Source organism: Triticum urartu, chromosome 4A, assembly GCF_056163025.1.
Source record: "Triticum urartu cultivar PI428250 chromosome 4A, HENAU_Tu73, whole genome shotgun sequence".
NCBI lineage: Eukaryota > Viridiplantae > Streptophyta > Magnoliopsida > Poales > Poaceae > Triticum > Triticum urartu.
Window position 1 is genome coordinate 582,620,717 of NC_141876.1, and position 9,911 is coordinate 582,630,627.

General features: G+C 40.5%; 1 long non-coding RNA gene across 2 annotated transcripts; it reads right to left on the bottom strand.

Annotated features, from left to right (window-relative positions):
• Window positions 1-5,321: 5,321 nt before the first annotated feature.
• Window positions 5,322-8,641, bottom strand: LOC125554320 (uncharacterized). 2 transcript variants are annotated; one of them, XR_015602176.1, is made up of 3 exons: window positions 8,238-8,641; window positions 6,824-6,991; window positions 5,322-5,976 (listed from the first exon to the last, which is right to left on the bottom strand). It is a non-coding gene; the product is annotated as an uncharacterized LOC125554320 (long non-coding RNA). The 2 variants fall into 2 exon arrangements; XR_007304365.2 differs by lacking the exon at window positions 5,322-5,976 and having other exon boundaries at window positions 6,674-6,991.
• Between the last annotated feature and the right edge of the window lie 1,270 nt (window positions 8,642-9,911).

Below are 9,911 nucleotides of genomic sequence, written 5' to 3' on the forward strand. Positions count from 1 at the left end.
AACTTGCTTGGGTGGAGAAAGTACAACCTGAAGAGCTTTGCTGTTGATCAAATGGCTATGACTGGAGCTTCAGAACAAGTAGTTGTTCAGAAAGGTGTCAATGGATTTACCAAGGAAACAGTCACGTTGTAGGTAAGTAATAAAGTTTACTGAGGAAACAGTCATGATGCAAATAAATTGATGTCCTACACATAAAAAATGCAGTGTCCCAAAGGATTTCTTGGGTCTAATACCAGTACTTACTGGAGATTTTACACAAGAAATCACGGGCTGTATAAATGATTTCACTTGCCGCAGTCAAACAAGTGGATGGATGGTATCCACAAATATTTTAGCTCATCGAGAGAGATATTTTTGAACCCTGGTTTAATGCAGCCACTACTAATCTATCTTCCAGGCAGCACACCAAAGAACCATATTCTCAATTTGCACGGTAGTGTGCTTTAACATATTAGATCATCATGTGTGAGGTTTTGTTTCTCCCGTTGCAATGCATGGGTAATTTTCCTAGTCCCAATAAGGAAACGAAAATCCATGCAGGTTCAGAAAATATCGAAATGGCATTGGTACTTCTATTGTTGCACGACTCCCTAATTAACTAGCCCGTGTTGGAGCACGGGTTGACGACTAGTAGATATAACTCTAACCACCACCCCCCCTCAAACTCATGGTGGATCCAAAACATTGAGTTTGAAGAGGTAAAATCCATGGTACGCTCTAGTCTGCGTCTTCGTGAAGAAGTCCGCCAATTGTAACTCTAAAGACACATACTGAAGAGCAATAACATGGTCCTGCACACCAGCCCGCACAAGGGATGCTTAACTTGACCTATCGAATGATCCTTAACTCCATATCAATGCTACATAAAGAGCAAGCTAGGTTTCCCTAAGCAAAATATGAATAAACTGTTCCTCAATTTACTTCTTTGCACTAGAGTTATCGAATGTTATCTGTGCATTACTTGTTGTATCCACACAATAGTGATTTGAAAGTGATAGGATGGGCATGGAAGGCACCCAGAGTTACCCATGCTCAAAATTAAAACAATGAGTCGAAAAGGATCCGGTTGCATCCAACATCTTCAGCGAGAAGTAGTCCATCTCGTAGAGCACTGGCTTCAGCAGTGGCTGCATCCTCGACGTGTGAATTACCCAGCTACCTCCTGAAATGAAGGACTCGTGTTCATCTATGATAATTGTTCCAGAACCTCCTATGCCTCATAATTATGTCGACTGATTGATGTACTATCCATTATGAATATTGTTGCCACCGTGAACAGTCTAACTCTAGTGATCGATTCATATCACATGACCACTTGATAGCCGTTGTGGTTGTGGTGCATCTATATATGGCCGCACTAATGCGACGTCTCCAAAATTTTAATTTTTGAAGAAAAAAATCGGCAGGGATAGTCTTAAAAGAGAATGAAAAGCAGAGCGGCTATGAAACTATTGACACTTGCTAGTCTCCGTCTCCTCCAACATGCTCCACAGTTTTCTACTACTAAATATTTGGAAATGCAGGGGTGGTTTATCATCCCGTTAACTAATAGTACTAAATATTCTTCAACTCTGTCTGAAGCTAGTATTATCTTATTATGTTGTGATCCAAATTCAAGTATAAAGTTGAAGGCTAGCTTCTGATGAGCGGAGCGGAGGCCCGTCGCCAGGAGGCTTGGGCCGTAGCCAAGCCCCCCCCCCCCTCCTGGATCAGTATTGACCTAAGTCAATGTTGTTATATATACCTCTTGTAAGCTGCCGCACGAAATAAGTTGATCAGTTATAAATCCCCCCGTTGTTTGCAACCTCACCCGATATAGTGAAGGTATGCTAACTGGCGCCCGTGGTTTTTCCCCTTCATGTTGGAAGGGTTTTTCATGTTAAAATCTTGTGTCCTCTGTGTTGATTTCACTCTTCATCGTTCTTGATTGCTTGTGGTATCTCTAACATATCTTATAGTGTCTCAGATAATTTAATTAAGGGTCCCGACTCTAGAGAGATCCAAGTACTAGACAAATGTGCATCCGTAAATAAGGCATACATGGCATCCACAACCTTACTTGTTGGCTGAAAGTCTCAGAGTTATGCCGCACACAAATTCCTACCATTAACCATATGTGATTCTCGATGCTTTTCTCAGCAGCTGCATGCAGGGAATTGCACTTTATATATTTAGGAATAATATTGAGGAATTCTATACTAATAATGGAGAAACTTAACAACTTTCGACCTTTCAAAACATAAAATCCCGTGCATTTGCCCTTGGAGGTAGTAGTAGTTCGTAGTGTTCCTTTGCTAAGTATTGTCATAATGTTTTTGCTCAAGGACACCTTAGCATGTGAAAACGCAAAATGACATTTGGACCAAAAACATTGGCTCTACTTATATAGCTTCCTCAAGGATGACACATTAGCGGTCAGCCTTTCTTTTCCATGAACTTTGTGAAAGTAATAATAAGTTGTGGGTTGGCTAGGTGCATCGTCTTAAAGTAGTAGTCCAATGTTCAGTTAAGTTTTTGTCCTAAAAAGTAAAAGGCTAAGAAAATTCATCGTTTAAATAAAGGTCTCGCCAATGAGAACGAAGCTCATATTCAAGGGATGCCTAATTGCTGACCTACTCAAGGATCCATGGCTTCATGCCAATGGTACCGCTCAAGTCTGTATAAAGGGCAAGCTACGTCACCCCCCCCCCAAAAAAAGCAATGATGAATAGCATGATCTTCCCTTTACTTATTTGTTTTAGAACTATCCAATTTTATTTGCGCATTACTTGTTATATCTGCACAATAGGGATTTGAATCTGATACTGTGAGCTTGGAAGTCACCAGGAATTACCCACGGAACCTGCACATTAAAACATGCACTAGAGGGTGCACAACTCCTCGTTTGCTTGGATCTTACTCACTTACTCTGCTTCCTAAGCTATCCACATCCTTGAAGTCACGCATCCTCCTGTTCCGACCATTTTGGATGACATGCTCTCGCGTCAACTTTTCTCTCTTGTCTTGGATGTAAAGGTGACCGTTCGTCTAGGCAAGGATACAAAGAAGTGAAGGGTATGGATAGAAGACTGTGTTTTCGCTTCATGGTTCACAGGAAGCAACGGTGACGAAGACATTGTCGGCTATCACCTCGCCAAGATTTCACCGCTACAAGTTTTGAACCTCCGCCAGGATTTCGATCACATCTATGACTTCGGACTATGGGTACAAACATCTTGAAATAAGAGTGCCACAAATATCAGGGAAAAGCACGACAATAAGCAACTTAACACATCAACGAGCCAAGCACACTCTCTCATACTCCTTCTCACAAAATAGATCAGGTATTCTGTTGTTCGAAGTCCCGGCAAATGTGCTCCGAGGGAATAAATGAAAGCGGTGTGTTCAACTTTTTATCTTTAATCTCATAAATAACACAACAACACTTGCATCGTTCTTTTCAATATACTATTGTAATTCATTCCTGAGCACGCATGATGACTCGTAAATGTGAAATGTCTCAGTATAATGCTAAAATTTAAATGGGATCAATGAATGCTTTTCGCATTGCCTCTAGCCATCCGATGCACCCTACGCTGATGTGACAATCATGTCCTGAAAATGTAAGTGATTACTTCAAGCGGACAGATGGGCGCCTCAATGATAGGGAAAAATATCAGATGATCGTATGTCATGCAATTGTGCATGGTAAAATTGTTGCATTTAACTCCAGGCAACATAAAGTGTGATAATCTATTTTATAAGTTTAAGAGTTGAAAGTTTTCTTTGCAAGTAAGAAACTAATCTCAAAGCTATGGACTTGAGACTGGAGATTCTTGGAACATGTAGGGTGTCAGAGAAGATGACGCAGTCCCTCGATCGAAACTAGTCACTTCAAATTAAATAAAAATATGGGATGTAGTATATTAATTTCCTCTATCGGTGTTGGAAAAGAAATTCTATAGTAATGGATAAAAATAATAAATTTTGACCTTTCAAATCATAAATACATGCATTTGCCTTCCAATGGAGTAGTTCATAATGTTCCTTTGCTACTAAGTATTGTCGTGATGTTTTATTTGCAATGCCACATGACATTTGGACAGGACAATGTCGTCTCTACTTAGCTTGGTGAAGGATGAACCGTTAGCCGCCGGGCTTTATTTTCCATGATCTTTGTTGCAATAAGTAATACTACGTTGCCTAGGTGTGTCATTATTATGCAGAGGCCAGAAGTTCAATGAGGTTCCTCCTTGCAATACGAAAAGGCTTAGGAAATCCATTGTTTGCATAGAAGTCTCTCGTGCCTTTGACTTATCACAGGACCAAGCAGGTAATCAAGGGATGCTCAGCTATTGACCTAGTGAAGGACCCATAACTTTATGTCGATGCTACCACCCAAGTCCTTTATAAGGAGGGAGCAAGGCTTCCCTACAAAAGGGATGAATAGCATATTCCTCATTTTCCTTTATGTCCTTCAATTTCCCAGTCTAAATCGTGCGTCATTTGTTGTGTCTCCGCACAATAAAGATTTGAATTTTGATAGCATGGGCATAGAAGACACCGGGATTTTTCCATCAACGCTCACAACTAAAGCATTCACTTCCTTCGCCAATGGGTCTCCGTCGCATCCAGCAGGATCGGCTTAGTCGAATGTTCACCTTCCGCTAGCAGGCGTGTCCTCTAGTATTTGATGCTATGTATGTCATGTTCTCACGCCATAGGCCGTACTGAGGAAGCAGTAGCAGTATCTACTGCTTTGACTACGTACATGGTCTACACTGGAACGAGACGCTACATCACATTCAATTCCCAACATCAAGCAGCACGCTGCCAGGAAGAGCGGGAGTACACTACAAGAAATATGTCAACTTGTGACCACCACTATTGGTCACTGAATGGTCACAAATTTCCATTTGTGACATTTTTGTGACCAAAAACATAAGGTCAAAAGCTGGCCGTCATAAACTGACATTAGCGACCTTTCTTCTGGAATGGTCGTAAACGTTTACGACCAAAATACGTCTACTGTGGCGTTTTGGTCACTAGCAACCTCCCCCGGCCACATAGGCATCCAGCGTGGCAATCTGATGTGGCACAAGATTCAGCCCGGTCCGATTAAGTGTTTTACATGGGCCGAGCCCAATAATTCAACCTATTTGTGTTTTTTTCTATCAATTTTTGGTCAGATTCATGGGCCAAGCCCTACAATTCAGCCTTTTTATTTTCTGGGCTTAGGCCATTTTGCATCGTTTCATTCAGCCTTTTGTTTTTGTTTTTCATAAATGCACAATATTCCAGTCCACTATTGTTTGGGCCATAGCCTTTTTAGAGCCCAAATATTATTTGATCCAATAGAACATTCAGTCTTTTTCAATCACAGATTTCAATTTTACACATTTCAACAGCAAACAATCAATAATTCTCAAAATTAAATGATCAAATCCAGAAATCACTCAATGAAACTCACAACAGCACATACACATCTGCACGATCCATCAAGTGTACATATAATCGGAAACAAATACACAGGCACCAAAACATGGTGGCAACATCAACTAAAACTAATGTGCACATTCCCAAGCGTTGCTGATCCAGCACCAGCCCCAGCCCAAGGTGCACCAGCCCCAGCCCCAGGCAGTCGCATATTTTTGCTTGTCTGGTCATGGTCCTTCTCATGCGCATCCAATTCAGAAGCACACTCATAGTAAGTTTGACATAGAAGTAGCAATTTGAATGAGAAGCAGCAACAACAATTTGATTTGAAGGAGGAGCAGCAACAACGGCAAGTACTTTCTGCTCATTAGGATAGCAACAAGAGCAGTTTGACATAGTAGGAGCAACGGCAGTTTGATGATAGCAGCAGTACCTGATATCAGCAAAAGTAGTTTGAAATATCCTTGGGCGGCCGAAGATGGTGAAATGATGATCTGATTGTTCTTAGACAGTGGTATCAAAAGATAGGCTTTTAGAGTTAAAAAATTGGCTCCAATCAGCCTGCATACAACAAGTAATAAAATTATTAGGAGAGAGTATACAGTTACCAACAGCATGCATAAAACAACTTTGAAGATGTAATGTTTACTAAAAATGACAGCCAGGTTTCAAGTATATCCCCATCATTAACATCAGACAATTCTAAATGTAAACGAGATGGCATTTGCATAGACCTAGAATCTCGTATGTTACCAGAGCTAGAAAAAATGAGATATTCACTAGCAAATGAAAACAGGGACCTGCTGGAAACATCACACTATGAATGAGATATGGTGCATATTTTGCCAAACAGAGATGGCATATGTATAGACCTAGAATTAATCACAAGGGATATGGAGGGAATTAGTCATGTATATTATTCCCTCATGTATATTTTTACTAGTACTGCTAGGTTGCTAGCTAGCTGCACGTATACATCTAGTAGTAAGCAGTCACAAGTCACAACACATATCTCATTCCCCTGTTCCACTTCAAGAACTAGTACAGCAACATAGGATGATATGTGATGGTACCATCTTATCTTACAACAAGAAAAACAACAACACATCTAGCAAGAACGGATTGACAATCAGCTAGTTGCTGGTCCATCATTTTATAGTATGGTGCAAGATGGCTATCATCAATTGAAAAAATCAAGATTGAAGAATTCAAATCGCATTGCGGTTAAAATTCCAAATTGTTTCGTTGCTACTAGGAGTTAATCAACCATCAACTAACACTTAACAGTACAACAATTTGACCTTAAACAGCAACCAATATGAGTAGAATATTAGGATTATTAGGAAACAGCAAAAAGGTGCAGAGAAACTGTGAATAGAAATGAGTTACAGAAGACAGTATGCATTACAACTTGCTGGTTTCTTGACTGAAACTACTGCTGTAGGGCTGCCATGTTGACTGATACATCAAAGTTCATAGCACCATTAAGAGCCGGTTGATTTGGATCCCTTCTCTGCAAGTGGGCATTCTGTTGTTGCAATAGCCGAAGTCTCATCAGGTGTTCCCTTGACTTCATCTAGTGCACCACAAAGAATTCCATAAATACAAAAGCATATACAATGAGCAGCACATGTGACTTGACATCCATTAAACTTGATACACAGAATGCAGATATCACATTCACATTTCATAGATACGAAAAAAATACAGTAGCATTCGCATCAGTAAATTACACATAGTATCCATGTTACGGCCTAATTAAGTGTAAGTGCACTTAGACAGCTAGTCACACTACAGGTCAGTTTTACTTTGCCAGATTATGTATGCCACATTCCACTTTAAAATAGTTAATGCATCCTGTAGGGGTTAATGCTCATTTAACAAAATATCAACACGAAGCACTCATTCAAGTGCACCAAATTAATAGTACCATAATCTGTATGGTTAATGTTCAAACATAGATAAGAAATCATATTGCCAAATGCATGCGCATATACCACTGATATCTTTGCAGCAGCATTTGCCTGCCATTTTACACATTAAATTAGATTAAGCATGTGAAGCAGTTAGACATGCTTCTCCATTTTCACAACACTGAGAATGGTAGCAGAAAACAAAATCGACCAGGTTACAGACAGGCAGCAAAGTAAGCAAGCGAGCAAGCAAAGTTTCTAGCGAATCCAGTGGCCGAACAGCCGAGCCAATAGCCAAAAGTACAAGATAAGAGCATGCAAACTTCTCTCTGGAAGAACACAAAAAACTTAGATCGGAGTCGACCACAACGGAAACCACGGGCGTCTAGCACCTAAGCGACCACCGATAACTAGTGGACGCATGCAGGAGGAGAAGCGACGGGCATCTATCCACATGAGAACATCCCTGCTACGCGCTATAGTTTTGCACATATAAGTGAAGATAAAGAAAATCAGCGCCTTCAACGGCTTATCTGATTGAGCTTGCATGGATGCACAGCACAGACTACTGCTTTATGCAAAAAGCACCGGTCATATATGGCGACTGCACATATGTCAACTACTTTATGCAATGCCCCATGGCCGTTTCTCAAATTGTACTTATCTAACAGCAATGCCCTATAGTCGTTTCAAACTCATCATACATAGTGATGCACGTGGGTATTCAGGAACAATCAGGAAGTGTAGCAATGATGGGCTACAACAGGTTCAGTTTGATAGTTCGTACATTCACTTTTGTTAACGACCTCCAAATTAATCTCAATCATGTCTGAATATGTGCAGTGCAGATGAACGTGCACTAACAATGCAGAAGATACAGTCTAACAACGACATGATTTGGCTTCATACCTTTTTGTCCACCTAGGGGCCTGTGGATAGACTCTGCCCGACCTCGTCGGGGATGTATCCGGGCAACGGCGCACTCCAGCTTGTGCCATATCAGTGCCAACTCCGGCTCTGTTGTTCGCCAGCAAGACCATACGAACCGGATCTAGGTGCTCATGGTTGTCGGCTAACTCCTCTCGCAGTGGGAACCTGGAAAAGGATGGCCTTGCCGGCGACCAAGCCCCGGAAGTTAGCATGGAAAACAAATGGTCAAATTAATTTGCAGATCTGAGGGCACTAACTTCTAAATAGCATCGAGAAGGAACACCATGCCAGCATCATCCATTTTTCACCAACGACCTCCGGAACAGCACGAGCTCTGCCGCCGGAGATTTGAGGGCCCCGGATACATCCCCCTCTGCCCACGCACATGGGATGTGGATGGATGTGGGATCGAACGGATGGATGTGGATGGATGGATGTGGATCGAATGGATGGATGGATGGTCGCCATGTCATCAATCCGTGTCACAGCTAGTTCTACCAATAAGAATAAAGCACATGCAATTTTGTTTTCCTTCTTCATTTCTCAAGTGCAAAGTTGGGTCTTTTGTGAATAAACTACTAGATACTTGTTGCAAAAAGGCACAACCCCATTTTTCAAAAATATTAGACCACATTTTATGTGGAATTAACCAAATGGTTGTGTGCCAAAAGGTTTCGGTCCAGCTCTTATAAAAAGACAAATTTTCGTCGATTCAATAGGAACTGAGTCAAATTTGAACTATACGTGCAACATAGTTTACTCTTTAATTTTTCAGAAATTTATTTTTGGGTACATAAGTATCTATTTAATTAGAGAAATGCCAAAAGTTTTCCAAAATTTAATCAGAGAAACACCAAAAAAATTCCAAGATTCAACACTAGCTAGGAACGGTCATTCCCGTCGTTTTGACTGCATTTTGAAACAGGCATAAAAAATTCAAAAAAATCAAAAAAATTGGAAACCTTCGCATTGTGTCATCATATGTGGCCAAGTTCCCAGGAAAAATAACAAACTTGTAATACGGCAATTATTTTTAAAAAGTGTTCTCAGAAACGAGCTATCATGTGTGGAGATCGATGGCTTTCAAGCCAAATGATCAATCTTATGGCCACATTCATGGCATAGTTTGTTCAAATGATCTCATATTGCTCAAAAGGGTGCATATTGGAATGGCAAACAATGTTGCCTAAGGAAGTTTTCATTTTCTTTGGACAAAAAAACCATTTTCCATTTTTCGAGTGCCTGAAAGGAGGTTTTTTATTGAAGGACCTCCCAAATAATTGTTGCAAAATTGGACCAAATCATTTTTATAAAATACTAGGCCATATTTAATGCACAATTGACCAAATGGTTGAGTGTAAAAAGTTTTGATCCACCTCTCGTGAAAAAGACAAATTCCTGCCGATTCAGCAGGAAGCGGGTCAAATTTGAACTGCAGCTGCCTCATAGTTTGCTCTTTATTTTTTCCAAAAATCATTTCCAGGTACATAAGTATCTATTTAATCAGAGAAACACCAAAAAATTCAAGATTCAACCACTAGCTAGGAACGGTCATTCCCGTCGTTTTGACCGCATTTTGAAACGGGCATAAAAAGTTCAAAAATAATCAAAAAATTGGGAAACCTTCGCATTGTGTCATTATATATGGCCAAG